General features: G+C 37.8%; 1 protein-coding gene across 3 annotated transcripts in view; it reads right to left on the minus strand.

Annotated features, from left to right (window-relative positions):
• Hs3st5 (heparan sulfate-glucosamine 3-sulfotransferase 5) overlaps nucleotides 1-20,712 on the minus strand; it is a 275,974-nt gene that overhangs the window by 221,228 nt on the left and 34,034 nt on the right. Inside the window, exon 2 of one of the 3 annotated variants that reach the window (XM_028769014.1) lies at nucleotides 10,658-10,716. The exons of the other annotated variants lie outside the window; for them this stretch is intronic. The gene's annotated coding sequence lies outside the window, so the exon portion shown is untranslated. The remainder of the gene's footprint in view (nucleotides 1-10,657; nucleotides 10,717-20,712) is intronic. 3 annotated transcript variants of the gene reach the window in all.

Below are 20,712 nucleotides of genomic sequence, written 5' to 3' on the forward strand. Positions count from 1 at the left end.
TTTGTTAATCTATCAATCCATCATTTGTCTGTCTATCTACCTATCTATCATCTACATATCTATCCATTTCATATTTTGAAACCGTAAGTTTCATATATGGAGATATGTGAAGAAACAAGTCATTCTAACATGAGTTTTGTAGTGATACCAAAACCCAACCAATCAAACAAACAAAAAACACCCCCAAACCAAAAACCAAAAACCAAAACCAAATCCAAGCCTTGCATTTTCTAGGTCCTCTCAGCACTGCAATGTACAGCCACTGGCATTTTTGCATCTTTGAACTGAAGATTCCATCTTCAGGCAGTCTCTCAGAGTTGAATCCTGCATTCTTGCCATATGCCAGGGGTTAGGCCATTAATATGTAAAAGAAGCTGGTATCCAGAGAATTGACTTTATAATTGGAGAACACCAGAATAAACCTAACACTTCTCTTACAATGCCCTCCACAGCTCCCTGTTCTCTAGGCTATTAGGCCATGTCCAATTTTCTCGGTCTGTTGGAGGAAGCAGCTGCCTCTCTGTGCTGGAGAAACTTTAATTACGGGGGCCTTTTCCTCCCACTGGAAAGCCTCTTCCTGTGGTTTGGAAGTTTGAATTATTCAAGTTCATGTTAATACACTGTGCTGAATGTGCAGCTTGCTTTCGGAGGTGTTCGTGAGGCTGTTTACATTCTGTGGATCTGGCTTCTCTCTCTCTCTCCTCTGGCCACTTTTCCTGTTGTCTGTCATCCCCTTCTCTTCCCTTGGTAAGGCAGGGACCAAGGAAAGCAGGGACTCACCAAGCTCATTTGTGGTAGAAATCATGGGCAGAAAAAGCACCCAGTGGATATTTCTCAAGTACAATTCTCTGTTCCTTAAAGTTCTTTTGCACAGGAGGTGGACACAATGTATATACATTTTGATAGACATCCTCAGAACCTCTAAGTGTATTTCTTCAAATCCAAGCTACATAATTGTGGTTTTTTTTTCTCCCTAAAAACTGCAGTCAATAAGATAACACTGCAGCACTCCTCCTGGTGCTACAAAGTTATTAATGAAGAGCTATGGATTCTGGCCTTAACTTCATCTTCATCTTTCAAAAAACATTTTTTTTTTCATTGAATGCACTGCAAATAAAAACTCTAAATTTCAGGCTTTGATTAGTCTTTTTAAGGATTTGTTTAAAGCCCCAATCCTGCTCTCCCCTTGTTCTATTTTTTTTGGGGGGAGGGGGAATCTAGATTTTGAGTTGTCATTGTGACTTCCCAACAAACAAAATCAGGATCGAAAGTACTCAGTACTATTCCTGGATTAAGAATCACTGCAGTCTCTGGACCTGGTTGGTCACTCCACACTTACAAAGCCTCATAGGCTTAGTTATCTTGTTGAAAAAATAGTACTAATAATGTAAACACCATCAAGAGATTGCGCTAATATAGTAGAATTATTCCTACTAGTTTTTTAAAATTTTAAGCATGAATTCAGGATTTTGCTGTCATATTCATGTCACAAAGTAAGCATCCTTGTCACACTTTCTGTTCCAGTTTACTGAATAGGAACCACAGGTCCACGGTGCCAAATTCTCTTCCCTCCCTACAAATTAAATCTGCTCCATGAAGAGAAAAGCAAAAAGGCAGGGAAGAGATGTGATCCCTCAAAATGACTAGAGATATACAGGAGCGTTCTTACACATAACTGAGAGCCGTGGTGCCATGACTGGCGGAGACAAGGGGATGTTTTAGGGTATCAGAGGAGGGGAATCTGCAAAGAGAATCACAGGTGCTTTTGTTTGTTTGTTTGTTTGTTTTCCCAGAACAAGGTATATTATTCAGGCACAAAATGCAGACAAAAAGAGTATATTCAGACTACCATTGCAAAGATTTTAAAAAAATCAACTAGTCTTTTGAGTTTTTATTGTCAAATGTTAAAAGCATGTTAAAAAAGCAAGTCTCAGCCAAGGGAACACATCTTCGTCATAACTTGGTATCAAAAATCCCTGCCATGGACTATCTCCTCAATCATTTTCCAAGGAATACAGAATTGTTCAGATTGTAAGTCTGTGTTTATGATAAAAGAACCCTGAAAATGGAGTTGAGGTAGGCAAAAATGTATCTCAAGGGTGCATAGCCAGAATATACTCAATACATAGTGATAGTAAGAGACTCAGTTGTGCTTTGTGTCCAAACTATATCCATATATCCATGTGGCACATAGCGATATTTCAGCCTATGACAGCTTAACAGCCACATAGACAATGGGGATACCATAAGTTTTTATTTTTTTGACACAGGGTCTGACTATGTAGTCCAGACCGGGGTGGAACTTAATATGTAATCAAGGCTGGCCTTAAATTCACAGAGATCCTCCTGCCTCTCTTCCAAAGTACTGTGTTTTAGAGCATGTGCCATCACACACAGCAATTCCATAAGAGTATAACAGAGCTGAAGCTTCGTAGCTCTAGGGACATTGGAACCATAGTGTCACAACATGCTAGTCATATTTTTGTGGTGATACTGGAATAAACAAACCTAGTCAGTGACAATCATACATAAATATAGCAGTTATACACACATTTAGCTATATGTAGTACTCAATACTTACGAGGAATACCAAAATATGGTCTTCAACATCTCAGAGTCATTTTGTTCCTTGATTTCTTAAAGGGGTCGCATTAAGTGACTGACCTGTATATGCTATCTAGGATGTAATTTTGGCACAAGGACAAGTCAGCTTAACTGTGAACTTCTTAGAACATGTCCCCATCACTAAATGACATAACATGAGTGAGCTATGTAGGCATGTGTGTAAATGCACATTTATATGTGTGGTAACTCCCAGTAGAAGCATACCAAATTTAAAGAAATTGTTCCTTAAATTAAAACTCAAGTTGAAATTGATCTTCAGCTCAACTTTATGGAGTCTAACAAGTTCTCTGCCATGACAAAATGACGGAACACAGTAATGTAGATTGACTGATAAAGATTTCATCACCAGATACCACTTTTAGGAATTTAACCAAAATACATTGCTATTAGGATTTCAAAGAGACCTGTTTATTGGTTTCTGTTCTTTGGAGGAGTATGGAAGAATAAACAAAATCACACACACACACACACACACACACACACACACACACACACACACACATGCACACCCCACATTCACACACTCATACACATACCCCATAAACATACATCACGAACTCACAATATGCACATTCACATATGCTGACATTCACACCCTGTCCCTCTTTCTCTCCCTCCTTCCCTCCCTCTCTCTCTCTCCCTCCCTCTCTCCCTCCCCCCCACATATACTTGCAGTCACACACATGTACAACATACACACACACCCTAAACACATACTACACCTTCACTACATACACACTCATACTCACACACACTGACATTCACACATACTGATATATATACACACACGCACACACTCTCACACATACTCAACTCACACACACTCACAACATACACCATACACTTACAACACACACATACACTCACAGTCACACATACACACATACACTATCTGCACGTTATTTGGCCTTTGAAAAGAGAGGAATTCTTTCATTGGTGACATCATAGTGAACCTTGAGGAGCCCACATGAAGAAGTGAGATCAACAAGCTACAGAAACATAAGTACTTCATTGCTCTACTGACAGAACTTAGCCAACAGTCAAACTCCCAGCATCATAAAGTAGCATGGTAGTCTCCAGCCTCAGAGAAGAGTGAGACACAGGGATTTCCACCAATGGTCATGGAGGTGATAGCCATCAACAGGAGTCAGCTCTAAGACCTGATTTACAGCACTATAGCCTAGTCAATGACAATGTGCTGTGCATTTTTAGACTTTCCGAAAAGTAGAAACCTCATGTTAAGAGTTCTCCTCACCATAGTGCTTGAAAAGAATTCAATGGGTATTAGCCAAGTACATCATATTGTATCGTTTAATTTGCTCAACACAATAGACTTGTGGTCATTCTCTCAGGAAGAGCCCGAGTTTCTTTTCAGTCAAATGTATAATTGCTGATTTTGATTCTTCTGTTTTATTATCTTGCCTTGAGTCAACAAAGAGTTAATTTTTTTTCCTTAAGGAAACAATTTTTGTTTTACATTTTCTTGTGCCTCGCTTCAAGTTTAAATAAATATATACTTGACTTTAGAAAGCCTGGTAGAAAGTCCAAATAACTGATGTCTTAATAGGTCAGATGGCTTACTATTCATTACAATGCTTTCTTTTTGGGAGTGGATGGATGGGATGGCTCAGCTATTAAAGGTTGCCAAACTCAACGGCCTGATGTAACCCTTGGATTTGAAAGGGAGAGAACCAGCTGTTGCAAGTTCCCACATGAGTTCCATGTGTGTGCTATGCATGGGCTCCTGCCTTATACCCAAAATAATATAGAAATAAATAAAGACAGAATGTAATATTAGTTTTAAAATAAAACTTTCACTTTTGCTTACTAACAATCCCTTGTGGAGCTGTTGAGATCTTACTAATTAATATTGTATCACCAAGAAGAAAAATAAAAATCAAACAAATATCAGGGTGATACAGAGTAACTCCTTTTTAGAAGGGGTTAAAGGTGGATGGAACCAGAGTATTTAAACTCTAGAATATTAGTTTTTGTTCTCCGTTTAAACCACACCTGACTCCTGTATTCATATGTATTTCAGACACATTAGGAAAAATCACACCATTAAAAAAGAAGCAGATGATCACGCTTAATGCTAGCTGGAGAGCTAATCACTAAGATTCTGCATGAACAGTAATAATATGACTTTAACAATATTGAATACTCATTTCAACTATTCTTGGCTCTGAATTATTTATATGTCTTTAATTTTATCAAGCAGATTCTCATTTTTATTTTTATTTGAAAAATGAGGAAATTAGGTCATAGAAGTGCTGCTTATCTTTCTCAAGGTCTTAGCTCAGAGAGCCTCTCACCTCATCCAGAACCTATGCAGGAGATGCAGACATAACCTTCCCACATAAGACTCTGCACTATAGGTTTAACATATTTCAAGTACACACACACACACACACACGTTATATATATATATATATATATATGTATATATATGTATTTATATAGGTATATATATATATTTATATATATATATATATATATATATGACACAGGAGTATAAAGGAATTATGTTCAAAAAATAGCGAACAGGACAGGATAATGTGTATGAAGATGGACAAAGAATAGGCTATATCAGAATGAAATGTCAGAGGAAACTCATTACTACACAGTGGGCATACGCCAATGACATCTCTTTAAAAAACATAAGCAAGGCTGAAGTTGGTATAGTCACAACCTTCTAAAATCCACAGGATTCACTGCTACTCTCTCCATGTGTCATCGAGCAGGGTCCCGCTGCACAAATAGGAAAAGCAGCATCTCGATGAATAAGAAACTTAATCATGGCATGATTCTGGAGACCTAAGCAAAAAGGACACAAGAAATTTTCTAACACATGTCCAAGTCAAGCACCTCCTTCTCTAGGCCTACATAAATCACCATGGCAGAACTGACCAATGGCCTGATTATTCCAATATCCTATTTCTAAAACATGCTCTGTGCTGCCTAGTTTATCGAAAGACATTTCCACCACCACCAAATACCTAATTGTGTGCTACATTGAAATGTGAAAAATTCCCCTGTACTAGTGTCTAACTAGCTCCCATTTAAAAGATCCCCAGGGAATAGTCCTTGAGATCCTCTGCTACCCACACTAGCGTATGTAAAACGTTTATTCCAACAGACGTGCATTCACACTTACATTTGCATGGTCCATAAGAGAAACTCCTCTATTCCTGTATAACTTAAGAGAGTTGGGAATTACCAGAGATATCTTTAGAAATATGTGATAGAAAGAATGCGCACAAGTGGTCAGCCTGTTAGAATCATGAGGTCATACTTGCTAAGGAATTCAGAGCAACTGTGAAATCAACAGGGAAGCCGCACTGGGTGATTAACAGGGACCCACAAGGGGAATTGGTGAAAGACAAAATCTACTGGGCGTGTTTTAAATCAGAATATATATATATGCAGTGGTTCATACACTCTGCCAATCACTGCTATTACATTCAGGATTATGTGGTTTTAGAAGATGCCACTAGTATGTTGTCATGTAGCCAAGTAGACACACACCATAACAAGGCTTCTAAAAGCATTCTTTTCTTAATTTTTGCCTTTCTTTGATACAGAAGGACATAAGAGATCTATGCTTTTCACTTCCTATATCTCTGAGCACTTGCTCTTAGACCCCTGAACTGCTATGCTGAGACAGGATGGATAGGCAGAAACCTAGATCCAGATGTGTGACATGTTTGGTTTGTTAGCTGTAACAGTTATCTGCAGCAGGACAGACCACTCCAGGTTTTGTAGAAAAGGCATTTATGCCATCACTACTCCAACTTTTTCCAGAATATCTCTCCTGTGGTGGCTCTTCCCAAAATGACCAGGGTACTAGATATAATTTGTAGTAAAAGAATGAAAGCAATTAATTTTGATGGTGATGAGTCTTGTGTCCTGTCCTGTTGGAGGTAGCAGCAATAATGTCTCTTGACTTCAGATGCAAAGAGCCACAGTTCTTAAAAGACACAGACTGTGCTGTGGACTTTGTAGTCTAAATACTTTGCTTAATTATTGAGACAGGGAATTATGTTTGGCTAGAATAGTACTGACACACAGTAGGTCTTCTATAAACAAGGCTAATGGAGTATTCGAATGGATGAGTGAATATATTTTATCATGGACTTGATTTTTCTCACTAACATTCTCTTATAGGTTTCAATCTGGAATGTACACATTTTCAAATATATCCCATAGTCAGGATCGCAGTATCATGTTGAGTTTTTACACTAAAAATATACACTCTAAAGACAATTCAGTCACCAGCTAAAAAGAGAACTCACATTGGCACTGATCAGGGCTATTTATAAATTTTCCTTGGGTAGGAAAAATGATGCCATAGCTGCTTCCAAAGCAGAGAGTGGCGCCAATAATTCAAGAGGAGAAAATTGCTTTGGATATTCATATTAAAATTAAAGACAAACTCTCCAGACGTCCTACCCATATCTTTTCTCTTGCTATTTTTATATGGCCCTAGCCAGTAAGAAAGCACTTTGGATTTAATCACCAACTGTGTCCCCCATTTTTAGCACCTTGATCCTGCCCGAGGCCATATGCAGAGACCCCATTTCATAGAGCTCTTCAGATGACGACGTCACAAGCTGTGCTGTAATTTTTAGCTGATGAGATTAATGCGTGTTAAGTATTTTTCTCAGAAAAGCAGAGAAGAGCAGTATGTTTTAGAACTCTCTCTCACTATGCTCCTCCCAGACAACTATTTGCTATGTAGAGATTTTATACTTTATAATCAATTGTATCAGAAAGCTTAACCAAAATGAAGTTTCTAGGTTGCAAACTACTTTCCTATGGGCTTTTATATCAAAGCTAAATGCTTTATGCTCTGGCCACTCTCTTGATCCCAGATTTTTAAATACAAAACTGCCCTGTAGGTAGTATAATAGCAAGCATTGTAGCTTGCACGAGGAACAAAAGGTGTTAAAACTTCCTTTATAGTAATCATTATAGGAGTTGTGGAGAGCTGGAAAGGTTGTAGCATTACGGTACAGGGTCACCATTGTCTCAGTTATAAATGGCATCTTGTCTTAAATGCCACATTAGCCTACTCTTCCAAAAAGATTCACTGCAGAGGAAACACCACACAGTTTTCTACATTTGTAGAATCTAATTAACAAAACAAACTCTGTCCTTTGAAAGCCACTAAACACTGTGAATGAGCTATTACAGAGTAACCTCTACCAAAAGTACTTGTTATTGTTCTTTGTGCAGGCCAGAGGAAACAGTTTGACAGCTTTGTTCCCCTCTTCTTCCTTTCCTTTTCTTCTCTTTTGTTCTTTCCTTTTTCTTCCTTTGCTTTCCTTTTCTCTGTCTCTCCCTTCTTCCCTCTTCTCCTTCCCTCTCTCTTTCCATCCCTCCTTTCCTCCTTTCCTCCCTCCCTCCCTTCCTCCACCCCCCTCTCTCTTTCTGAGCATCTGAATAACTGCTGGTTGGTCAGGTCTAAATGAAGAATTCAAAGGTGCTTTAGAGCCATCATGGAAAGAGCCTTAAGCAGCTGAAGTTCTGTCCTGCAATTTCTCTTATAAATTATGCCCCTCTGATGCAGATCAGACTGAAATTGGACTCTGACAGAGGAGATCAGACTGAGCAGTGCAGCCCAGAGGGACTCCACTCTCTCAAGGTTGCTCAGTTCCGTCTCCTGCTTCTGGACAGCTTTGTCTTAGGAGGACTGGCACTACTGAGAATCATTGTTTGAGGAGATTTAAGTACCAGATGGTCTCTCGGAGCAGATGCTAATTGTTTTCCCTTTTGATATATAGGCTTGTTGGGAATGCATTTATTTTTATTTTTAAAATCACAACATGCCAATATCTAGGTGATATTTATGTTGATTCTGTCATATCTACTAAGGATGTTTAAAAATATTAAAAGGAGATAGCTTATGTAACATACTTTGTGACTAATTTTTTTAATTGCAAGACATTAAAGTTCATGAAAAAGGATATTGCCAGAACTGTGTTGTAAACGGCCCTTTTTTACTTTTTTTCTTCTGGTCCTGTTGATGACATTATCAAGGAGCAAATGTAAACCATTTGCAGACCTGGGGACCTCAACGTCATGCCCTACTCTGGGGACCTGGTTCTCATCAGAGCATTTCTCTCTGTGTAACTGTCAACGGGCACTCACTCTCAGGCCCCCCTAGAAGCAGACTGACAAGCCTGTCCTCTGGAGAGGTTGGGAGTCATGTGTTCAGTCCACCTACCATGACACTCAGCACCTTAGCACCACTGCTAATTGCACATGTGATGTCAGACATCTCTGCTCGGGAGCAAACAGCAGGCTAATTAAACAGGGCCACAGTCACGAATGTTTCATACAAGGGAGCCAGCCAATCTCTGAACAGAGTTCTGGTTTTGTCTTCACCTGTCAGTATGCTAGCATAGTTAAGGCTTCAAAGAGTAATTGCTCTCAGCATCTAAGCAGCTGCAGGTCAGCAGTGAATACAATGGAAAGAGCAGGAAACAAAGTCAAGTCAATCATTAATTTGACAGATATTTATGAGGCTGAATGTTAGGCAGGCACAAAGCTCGAGTCTTGTAGTCCACTTTCCCAGCTGATAGATAAGATGTCTGTGCCATATCTAGGGGGAACCTTATTTCTGCCAGGCATTAGGAAGCTCTTATAATGCTCTTGTGGACAGGATGAAAAAAGGTGGGTTGTCTCATAGGAAGATTGATATGAATGTCTGATGAACGGATGGGGCCACCGGCAAAGAGATCCATAATGCCAGGCCCAGAAGCTCAGAGTTCAGCCTTTTCTTATTCCACATTTGTTATCAGAGTCTTCAATGAAGACTTTACAAAAGGCCTCTTTATCAGCTTAGCGGAAAAGAGCTTTGGTTCTAGGTTTGAGACTATGCTTTGACACAAGCCAGGATTTAAATCCTGCAAGTTTCTGTTTTTCTTATATGAAAAAAAAAAAAACAGAGGAATATCTTATACTACCCTTATGGAGTTACTCTTGGAATAGTTACAACTGAGTATGTGCCTACTAACCTAAAACATGTTTTAAGAAACAACTACTCAGAAGACACAGATAAGCAACTACACAGAAGACACTGATTTCCCTTGATATACACTAAATCAAAGCTAAAATGATCTTAACTAGAAGACTAAGAAATATATTAACAACTAAAGGCATAAAGAGATTGTTTAGTTGTTTTTAAGTTTCACAAATGAGTCTTAACCTTGCTTTTTAATTAATTCAATTAGAAATGTGACAGTGTCTTGGTCCCCTTAGTACTGTGATAATGGTGTGTGTGTGTGTGTATGTGTGTGTGTTTGTGTGTGTGTGTGTGTGTATTTTGTCTCCAGAGCTATTTACTTCTGATGGTTCTGGGGGCTGGAGCACATAAAGCTGAAGACAACCATGTCTGCTGTACATCTTCCTGCTCTATTCTCATGAAGACTTTCTTTATTCAAGGAATGCTCACTTTTTCCTAGTCTTCCATTTTTCCAATACTGATACATTTAACAAAATAAAGGATGCAGGTTGACAAAACAAAAACAAAATATCAGCCAAGCAAAAAAACTAGTGGCAAAACTATTTTAAATCATAACCATCTACTCTCCATTGAATCCTTAAAATTCAGAGCATATATTTTCCTAAAAGAATATAGTTTTGTGCACTTAGTAATAAGTGGCCCTCAAATGAGTAGGCATCTCTCTGGTCAGCATAACGTTAGGTGCAGAAAACTCATTCAGAAACTCCAGTTCCTTTTTACTAAGAGACAAAGTGCTTCACTAGGACAAGAGAAATAAGTCTAAGACCAGAGTACCACACATTTCAATTTGCCACAATCGCAGTGATGTATGGGTAGCTAGAACTTCCTCAACAGAAAAGTGCATGTTGAAGTCATATACAGGAAGCTGATCTATCTGTATCATCAGAGATACAAGAGACTGATGCTTTAGAGATGGGTGCTATGGAATAAGGCCATATTCTTCCTAGGACCACACACATCCTTTGCTGAATTGACAAACAATAAAGATGTACTTCTTCTCACCATTTCAGAGTTTGAAAAATCCTGAGTGTCTGCTGTTGGCCTTCTAACTCTGTCCTCACCTGAGATCAGGGATGGAGAAGTAGAAATGGACCCAAGTCAGTTCTTTTCTGCAGTTTTTATTTTTAAAATCATAACCAGACAATTTCTAGGTGGCATTTGTGCTGATACCGCCATGTCTAAGAATATTAACCTATTACTATAAGAATATTGACAAATAACATTTTAATATATTAAAAGGAGATCAGTCATACATCAGGCTGTCTCAAGTAGAACTTAGCATTGTATAAAGGCAAAAAAGTGCAACCATACTCTACTTGTTAGAGGCTTCCAAATCATATCCACCTGGTTCCTTCACAACTTTTTTCAAGTGGCAAATAAAACAGACATAGATGAGAAAGGAGGTCATTTATTTGAATAATTTCATGTGTCGCTTTCACATGCTTCTGATAGATTTTGAAGTTCTTTTTATGGTGCTTCTGTGCTCCAAGTGGCTAGCCATGCAAAAGGCCATTGTAAAGGCAGAAACAGTAGAGGGCTAAATGGTCATGTGTTTCTCAACGTAAAGGGTAGAGCTCTGTCAGCACAGAAAATATATTTATAGAAATTAGATTTCCTATATTCTTAAGTATAAAATTCATAGCAGTTCATCTCACTCTTGACAAACTACTCTGTTATATTAGTATCTCCCCAGCCTTTACACGCCACTCAACTATTAATAAATACTGACCCAAGTTAACTATACGTTCATCTGATAACCGGCAATCTCTACCAAACAGTGACTCACGGTGGTAAATAGACTTCAAGTAAAAGATTCATTAAAACTTGTGCAAATTTTTGCGTGTGCTTTTGTCTGAAAGAAAAGAAATGCTAGTGCATGAATAACCGCATGCACTTATGATGTGCCTATAGGTCATGTATATTCATGCATGTTTCTGATAAGTACAAGGGCAAATCTGATCTCTAGCAAACACCAAGATGATACTTAAATATATTCTTAAAGATACTTTCGGCTGCAACATTTGACCTCTTATGCGGTCCTGATAATTAGAATCTTGTAAAATCGAATAAAACATCAGCACAGTAAATGCAAACACATATAATCACTTCTGTCAACGTGCAGGACAGCGTCAAGAGCAGGCCCGTGTAAGCTTGGTAGTTCACAAGTTTTACCAGGTGGAAAGAGTTAAAACAAAAGATATGGAAGAGGATAAGTAAGTGGGATGTGTGGACAGATGCATGGAATCATGTATTGTTTTAAAAGGCACCACAATTTCAAAAGTTCTGCTCTGAAAAGGTTCAACCCTGGCTGAAAAATGACAGTTTCCAGAGCCCCCAGGAGCCAGTGAGAGAGGAAGAAACACTAAGTGAAACTAGGTATCTTCCAACAAGATGGGAGTGCATGACTTTTGGGGGAAAATCCACAAAGAATGTGACTAAAAGCACCGCAGTAGGTAAGCATTAGCAAGTGGAACTCTGTTGAAATCCACCCTCGTATTTCACAGCTTCAGAGAGGCCAGCCCAAGACACTCCCTGGATTCTCCATGGTAACAATACTAGCCACTAGTAGGGTTAGCCATCATTTCAATCAGCAGCCATTTGAATTGTGACACTGTACATCATTAGTGAGAGCTGAACAGAAGGAGTATAACACAGGACACAGACTGCTTTGCTTCTCGCACGACCCCTGTTTACGCATTTTTAACACCTCATCTATGCTATGAGGAGATGAAAGGTGCCATGGGAACATGCAAGTCAGGAGTGACCTTCTGCATTTGTGTGCTGGCAACTTACGTGAGGGGATAAGGAACGGGATTTGAAAACCCAAAGGCACAAAAGAAATATAGCTCATGGGGAAAGACGTCCTTGAATACTTGTGTCATGTCTTTTAATATAGACTTAGCAAATTACTTTTTGAAATTACACTCATAGCTCCAAAATTGTACAGTTCTGGAGGAATCTCCTAAGTTCTCTCTGTGGATGACATACTGCGTTAGATGTGAGTGTGTGGAATGTGTGTGGTTGATGCCTTCCTTCCAGGACTGGCAGTATCACAGAAGGCAACAGGCATGCGATGGGTATGTGCGTAGTCTACGTCCCTATTGCGCATGCCATGGGTAGTCTACGTCCCTATTGTGCGCTAATAGGGGTTAATAGGAGCAGATCTGAAACTGCCACAGTGTGTCAGAGGAGTGAATATAATCAGACATTCTGGCAATAAAGACTGGAGCATTGCTTCTAAGAATCTTAATGTTTCTAAGACGTCCTATCACTCATTTACAAAGAGTGTGATTATTTGAAACGTCTATTTTCTATGGGATGGTGGAATCTGTTATCCTTCTTTTCTGAAATAAAATATTAGTGTACTTGTAGCAATTGAAATTGAATGTAACTGAAAACTCTTTTGATTAGTTAGTGTGTGTTTGTTTGCTGATGTGTCTGTCTGGATGAGTTTATGTGTTCCACATGTGTACTGGTGCCAGGAATCTAGAAGACATCAAGGTGCCCTGGAACTGGAGTTTAAGCCACTTGATATGAATACTGGGAAATGTACCCGGATACTTTGCAAGAGCAATAAGAGTCCTCAGATGCTGAGCCATCTCTCAAGCCCTATTTGTATCCTGATTTAATGACTAAAATCGAACACATTAAAAGACAAAGACTGACTAAGGTGATTTCCCCCTGTCAGAAGGTATAAATTATCTTTTTAAGATGAAAATATCTTAATAAAATAGAAATATGTGATTAGTCTTGATTTATTTAATTTTTATTTCAGATATGGATGTCTAGTAGGGATCGTATTCTAGGTACATTTCATTTTGCTTTTTAGGAAGTCATTTAACAGTAGAAAAGAATATTTATTAGAAGCTGACCTGGTAAGTTTTCTGCATAAGTTAATTTTATAACACAAAATTCACAATACCAGCTTCATCTTGCAATACTCACAGGCACTTATTACATATTAGAAGTGCCAACATCAATTTTCCTGTAATATTCCAGTTAGTTATCTTAACCCTGTAAGGTCTGGGATATTTTTATTCTAGTTTCATAGATGAGAATTATGATGCTTATTTTTTGTAATGAACTTGACTGAACTTGGAGATATGGATGAGGGACCCTAATATATTTGGTAATATTTTCCTTGGAAAGCCAGCTTCCTTCTGAAGGTTGGACATATATGCATTAGCACCACTGGGGAGAGGTAAAGTGTTGGATGGAGAATTAATAAATAAATTAATAAATTAATTTGCTTTAATTTTCTCAGGTGGGAACTCATGCTCAAAAGTTTTCAGTCAGCTCATGTGAGTTAATGATGAACAAAGAATAAGTGATATAAAAGGCCCCATTCCCAGGGGTAAATAAAGTCCGTATTTAGTCTTGGTACTTGTTATAGGTACAATGTGTAATGTCCTTCAAAATACTCTTGTTTTAAGGTCACCCGGATAGTGCTACTGAGAAGTTGACAGCTTTCAACAATTTTGAAAACATTATGTATTTAATCACTTATGTTACCTGAATGGTGACTGGGGGTCGGAACAAGTTTGAGGAGACAGGTGACTGGTGCCATGCCTTTGAAGGATACATCCCTAAATCTTTTTTTTCTTGCCTTTGATTCCTGACCACCATGAGGCTTTGAGAAGCTTCCTTCTGACAAATCTTTCTACTATAATTCATTTACTCATCTCACACCCTAAGCAACAACCCTTTGCCTATAAACACAAGCTTTTTATAGCTTTAAGTTCTTTACAGCAGATATTTGGTAACACCAATAATACACAATAACACAGTTTTCAGGGTATTAGTGTACTTTTAAGGCATTTTTATTCCAAATAAGCCATTCTCTATTCTCCCTACACTACATGACTCCCCAAATATAGTTAATCTTAGGTTCCTTTCCTTTCAACTGGAGCTGAATCCTTGACTTGAACTCAGTTTCAGGACACGGGCACTCTCTTCATCTTTCTCCCAGGAGATCTGAGCATATGGCCAAGTTCTCCACTGCATCCTGGGGCTCTATTTAGAATGGTCTCCCAGGACCATGACACAGCCCTGCCACAAGCTCATCACTACTTAGGTAATGTCTGCCAAGTTTAGGAGAATGGAAGGGCAGTCAAGGACTTAGAAGGATCTTTTTAAAGGAAAAAGCAGTCTCATGGATAATTAAACATCATTCCCAATGTTAAAATGACACTGTGTATTCATTAGATCTTTGTGGGTTTTCCATACCATCAGTGACTCATCAAGTTTGCAATCCAAGCTGCAAGCTACACTGTCTGTTGCTGCTCTTCTCTCTAACATTAGCCAGTGTTTGACTTAGCAGAATGATGTTGAGTTATTCCTGCCAAAGTGTCATCCTGAAGGCTATACTTTAGAAGTGTGCATTCATCAAATGGAGATGAGTCTGGAAATATATATATATATATATATATATATATATATATATATATATACATATATGTATGCTGAAGGAGGTCAGAGGAAAGAAAGATCACGATCACTCATTCTAGTCAACATAATCTTCAAAATGTCGTCTCAAGGTAAGAGTAACTTAGGCCTGCTGGGAGCCACAGAAAACGATTATTAAGTGATCAATGGACTATGGCAGCATGTGAGAAATGCTAAGGGAAGGTCATGCTTAAGTTTATAAATGATAGAGTTTACCTGGCTTTATTTCTTCACTGTGGCTATAAGCAAAATTAAACCATCAATCATCTTCCTACTTAAGTAGAACCTAGGACAATAATTCAGATACATAGATGCCAGGCTGAAATATATGAGACCATCTAGAAAGCGATGAGGAATAATGAATATTCCTTACAAAAAACCAGGGAGCAGATATTTGGGGTATAATATGTGTTGGGAAACAAAAATTACTCTTTCTTTTCTGGGGGGTGGGGGGTGGGGAAGGTAAGCTTTAGCTCAGTGATTTAGTGAGCAAAAGCTTCTTTCCAGTCTTCTTCTCATGCTCTTCGTTGCCATGAGGACTGCATCCTCAGCCTCAATCCTTCATTGCGTGCCCAAATCACAGTCTTCATTATTCATATGAAGAATATGTCACACCGTCTCAACCAAGAATAAAAAGATCACACAGCAAACCTATCATTAGATAAACAACATTGACACTACTCTTACTGAATTAGGTTTGAATGTATTTAAAACATTCCTAGTTTGGAAGAGGACCAAGAGATAAAGGGAGACAAGAGTGTAGGCAAAGTGCAATGATACCTACATATGGCAATGCATAAAAATAAAGTGAAAGACAGAACTAAAAAGAAAAATGGAAGGAAGGGAGGAAGGAAGGAGAGAAGGAAAGAAAGAAAGAAAGAAAGAAACAAACAAACAAACAAACAAAGAGAAGGAAGAGAGATAAAAGGAATTTAAGGGTATTTTTTATGGAAAATTTAAAAACCCACTGGAATGATCAGCTTCAGTAGACACGTGATTCTCTGTTGGCTTCAGAAAAGACAAAATAACTTATTGAATGACGATTATTTCCACAAGCATAGCCATCCCAATGCAATAGATATAAAAATCCCTGGGCCAAACACAAGATGTAAGAAGTGTTTCTGACTGATAAGCATTCAATCAACAGTTACACAAAAATCAGTAACAAGGAAGAAACATCATTCTGATATGGCATGGGTAAAGATGCCATCAGGGAAATACATGATGGCTTCTTTCCATATGGCATCATATGTTAAGAACTTGTGCTGTTTTGTTCAGTGTCTTCTTTAGTGAATGGATTCTTAGGCACAGTATTGGCCTAGTAATGAAATGCAGCATCCTCACAGGTCAACTTTATTGCCTGTCCACTATGCATTTATATAAAATGAAAGCGCCCTCTAGTGGCTAGTGAGAATTTACTTAAGATTTGAGTACCTCTCTCCACAGCCTGCACCTAATGGTTTGTAATCACTAATTCTCAAGGGGAAATAGGTGGGGACATGCTCTTGGAGACTGGGGAGAAAGAATGGGATGAGGAACTGTCAGAGGGTGGGCTGGAAGAGGGATAATGAGTGAACTGTGAAAAAGGATTAAACATAATTTAAAAAATCTTTTTGATTGTATAGATATTATTCATCACTGCTATGATGATAGACATCTAAACCTATATAACTTACACTTTTAAAAAAGTAATAATGAACCTGTTTATTATATGTTATCATCACCGATAATATTGCAAAAGCTAATTACATGTTAAAAACAAAAAAAAGTGTAGGAGGTTAAGAAGCTATCCAGTATTTTATGCACTTACAAATCTACTTAAGACATATATGGCTTATTTGCAGTCTGTCATAAATACTTCAGTAGTCAGTCTGTTATAACATGCCACTTGTGTTGGTAGAGAAATAAAAAATAGACCTCACAGAATTCTGCAGGTGGAAAAGGAAAGAGTGATTTAATACCTTTCATGCAATTTTGAGCATCAGTCTTTCTACTACAGCAAAAGTTGACAAGCAATAGTGTCTTAAAGTGTAGTTGTAATGTGGAATCTGAAACTATATCAATCAACTCCAGCATATTAAAATATGTTGACCTATTTTTCACATTGAATGAATGGATTTTTTAGCAAGCAAAAATTATAAAGTAATACATTGGACTCTTACAAAGTACTGGTGTCATTTCTGAAGAGTTTACAACTGTTGACACATTTCTTTATTCAAAATTCACATTCATTAATGTCACCAACTACTTCGTCAGAAAATCTGTCACACTAATGGTGGCATAAATGTAGATTGTTCTAGTAATTTTTCTTGAAATCTGGAATGCTCTCTTTATAAACAAATATTATCCACTTTGATCATTTCTTGAGAAAAGATGTGTTAAATATCTAAGTATGAATAATGCTACATTGCTAATCCTTCTTTATGGTAAAATAACTAGTACAATAAAAAATATGGCTAGTTCAGCTAGCAACTCAAAAAAATCTACCTGAGCCTTTCTCTCAAGAAAATATTTGTGCTAGAGCATGAAGAGCAAAGTTTTATATATATACTCTATTTCAGAACATAGAATATTAATAAAAGCACCCACAAGGACTGGTAATATAGTAAGTAATGTGTACTGTTTCATTACATTCCTAAGTAAAGTTGTCTCTTTTTACCTTCCTCTTAGTATGGATGCATGACAGTCAGTTTGGAGAAACTCACCACTGAGTTTTGTGCCACTCATGCAAATATCAATGTAATGAAAAGAACAAAATTACCTTTGTCTTTTATGAATCCCTGGACAGTGACTAGGGGAAATCAGGAATCTATGGGCCATACTTTGAAGGTTTTTCCCCTATATGTTCACTATTAATTATTAACCATCAAAATGATTATAGATTAAAATAGTTTCATTTGACCCTAGAAGAGAAAGAGGTAACTATGCTAAAAATGTGCCAAGTTTTATTGAGACACCCAGTGTAAATAAAAATGTAACAAATGATTTTTAACATGGGAATCCAGTAGGAAACAAAAGAGTCAGAGACCTGATAACCCTTATCTGTTTCTGAGTTTGCTAGAAATCACCGTCACCAACAGAAGCCCTGTACTCTCAGTACCCACTCCTGGCCTGTGAACCGTAAGATTGCTTCCTTGCTTAATTTCAAAATTTCTTCAGCCCTCCTGAAAACCAGTTCTAACTACCAAAGAACCAGGTAGCAGCAGTAACTGTTGGAGACTGGGGGTAGGGTGGTGGGAAACATGTACACAATTAGAGCAGAATAAACATATTCCATACTTGTTAAGCAAGGGACATTACCAGGAAATGCCAACTGGACTTCCATACTTGTTGATATAGGAATTTGAAAGTAGTAAGACTGTGGGTTCTGAGAGAAAATTCTATACATTGATTCCTAAGTCCACACATTCTATTGTACCCATAGTTCTGTCTAGGTCTAAGTTTGCTAGGACATCTTTCTGCTTGTTATATGTTGCCTGTGGCCACATACTATGGTCAGTTCTTAAATCGTATCAAAACTATTATTCTTTCTTTTATGTGAATAGTGCAGAGTGTCTCATTTGAAGAATGTGTATTACAATTGGCCTCACTATTTTTTCTCACATAATAGTCTATTGAGTATTGCACTCAGATTCTTAAAAACTACAATAAAACCCCTACTGCTGTTTGATATAACCAACAGATGTCTAAGAGTTTAATTGCTATATTAAAACTTAATGTAGAAACTAGAATAAAAATTGGATGTATTTATGGTTGTCTAAAATAAGGACTCAGAGGACATTCATAAAATAATTTTGATATTAAAGCCCATATTAAATACAATGCATCATATATAAATTCTACTTTAATTTATCTCCCTGCAAAGGTAAAGTGTGAAAAATTTGCACTTAAATGTAAGAAGCAAATGAATGGGCATTTACTAGTGAGATGAGATTAGCTTTCTTTTAATGAACAGCATGATATTGATAGTAACACAGCCTGGAAAACATGAACATATCATTTTAATTAGCAGGAATGTGAGGTGAGGTCGCATTTATCCTCAACAATATTCATGTTCATCAGCTTTGTGTTGTGTGACTTATGAGTGATTTATGAGTTTGGACCATTTTGATACATACAATATTCAGATTCTAAGGTAATTATACTTAATCTGCTGCATTACGACTGATGCAGTAAAAGACTTACTGAGGTGATTCACAGTGGATGCTTAGAAGTTGTGTGAGAGAAGCTGATTAACTGGGACAACATATATCCTGCTACCGATCATGGGGAGGAAATAAGTAAGTAACAGAATAGTTTTTATTTCATGAAGTAAGACTAAACATCTATGAAAATGTTCAGTTGAATTTTATCCACCAATAAGTACGGAGTGTATTAGGAATAAACTGAAATTTTACAAGTTCTTTTTCGATCCTAAGTTTATTAATAACCTTCTTATCCTTGTTTGATTGGTTTGCATAGTATGAAATAGTCTTGTTTTATACCTACTCTATGGTTTACTGACCACTTCATTATAAATACAAGAAGGAAACAGCTCTTTCACAATATTTTGACTTGGCCACTGAAGTGCCTAAGGTTTGTTTCAGAAGCAGGGAAAGCCCAAGAGGCAGAAGCTCTAAACATGGTAGTGAAGTGGTCCTCCTAGTGTCTCCCCCATGCCAGGAAAACCTTGATATGCCCTTGGAGACATCCTTACCCCCTGGTAGCTGAGGACCACTTGTCATGGAGGACCAAGGATTCTCAGTCAAGAAGAAATAAACCAAGAGGGCAGCAGTCTGCAGAACATGTTTGCATAACTACCAAAGACAAAGTAGAAAGCAAGGTTGAGACCTGAATTCACAAAGCACTTTTCCTGGAGAGAACGTTGAATTCCTTTGCCATGTGGCTAATGGTACCAATGGAGCCTCTCCTCTCACGCTAATAAAACACATTTAGAGGACGTGAGGCCAAGGAGGCTGACTTTTCACAAGAAGTCTCCAGAAGGCTGAAAAAAGAGTCTCTTTGGTCATGGTCTAAGAAATCTTTTCTCATTATCCACATATGCACCAGAGGAAATGAATTCTCTAGAAGGTATTTTCTTCAAAATAACTGAAGCTTATAAGATACTTACAGTACAAAGAGAATTGTCCAGGGCATGGACTTAAGTCGTTAATAGGTGAAACTTCTTCCCATAGAACTGACTTGTCAATCAGACACATATATGTATTTCTAAAGTATAATCCAGTGTAATGAATTAAATAGTAACCTTGGGTTGAAAATGTCATAAATCCTTTTGTGTTAAGCATCATCATTTTTTATTTTATTTTTTATTATTTACTTATTTATACTCCAGATTTTATTCCCCCCCCCTCACTCTCTGACTGTTCCACATCCCATACCTCCTCCCTATCCACCTGTCTCCACAAGGATGTCCCTACTACCCATGCCTTACCCAACCAGGCCCCAAAACTCACTGGGGCTTCTAGTCTCCTGAGGGTTAGGTGCTCTCTGATTGAAATTTTTAATGTGAAGCACAAAAGACTGGAAAAATATAGCACTACATTTGTCTTTGCACCAAAATTATTGAACATTTTGAGCAGAAAATTAAGTTTATATTAAATATTGCCTGCCAG

Source organism: Grammomys surdaster, unplaced genomic scaffold (assembly GCF_004785775.1).
Source record: "Grammomys surdaster isolate TR1022 unplaced genomic scaffold, NIH_TR_1.0 190, whole genome shotgun sequence".
Lineage (NCBI taxonomy): Eukaryota > Metazoa > Chordata > Mammalia > Rodentia > Muridae > Grammomys > Grammomys surdaster.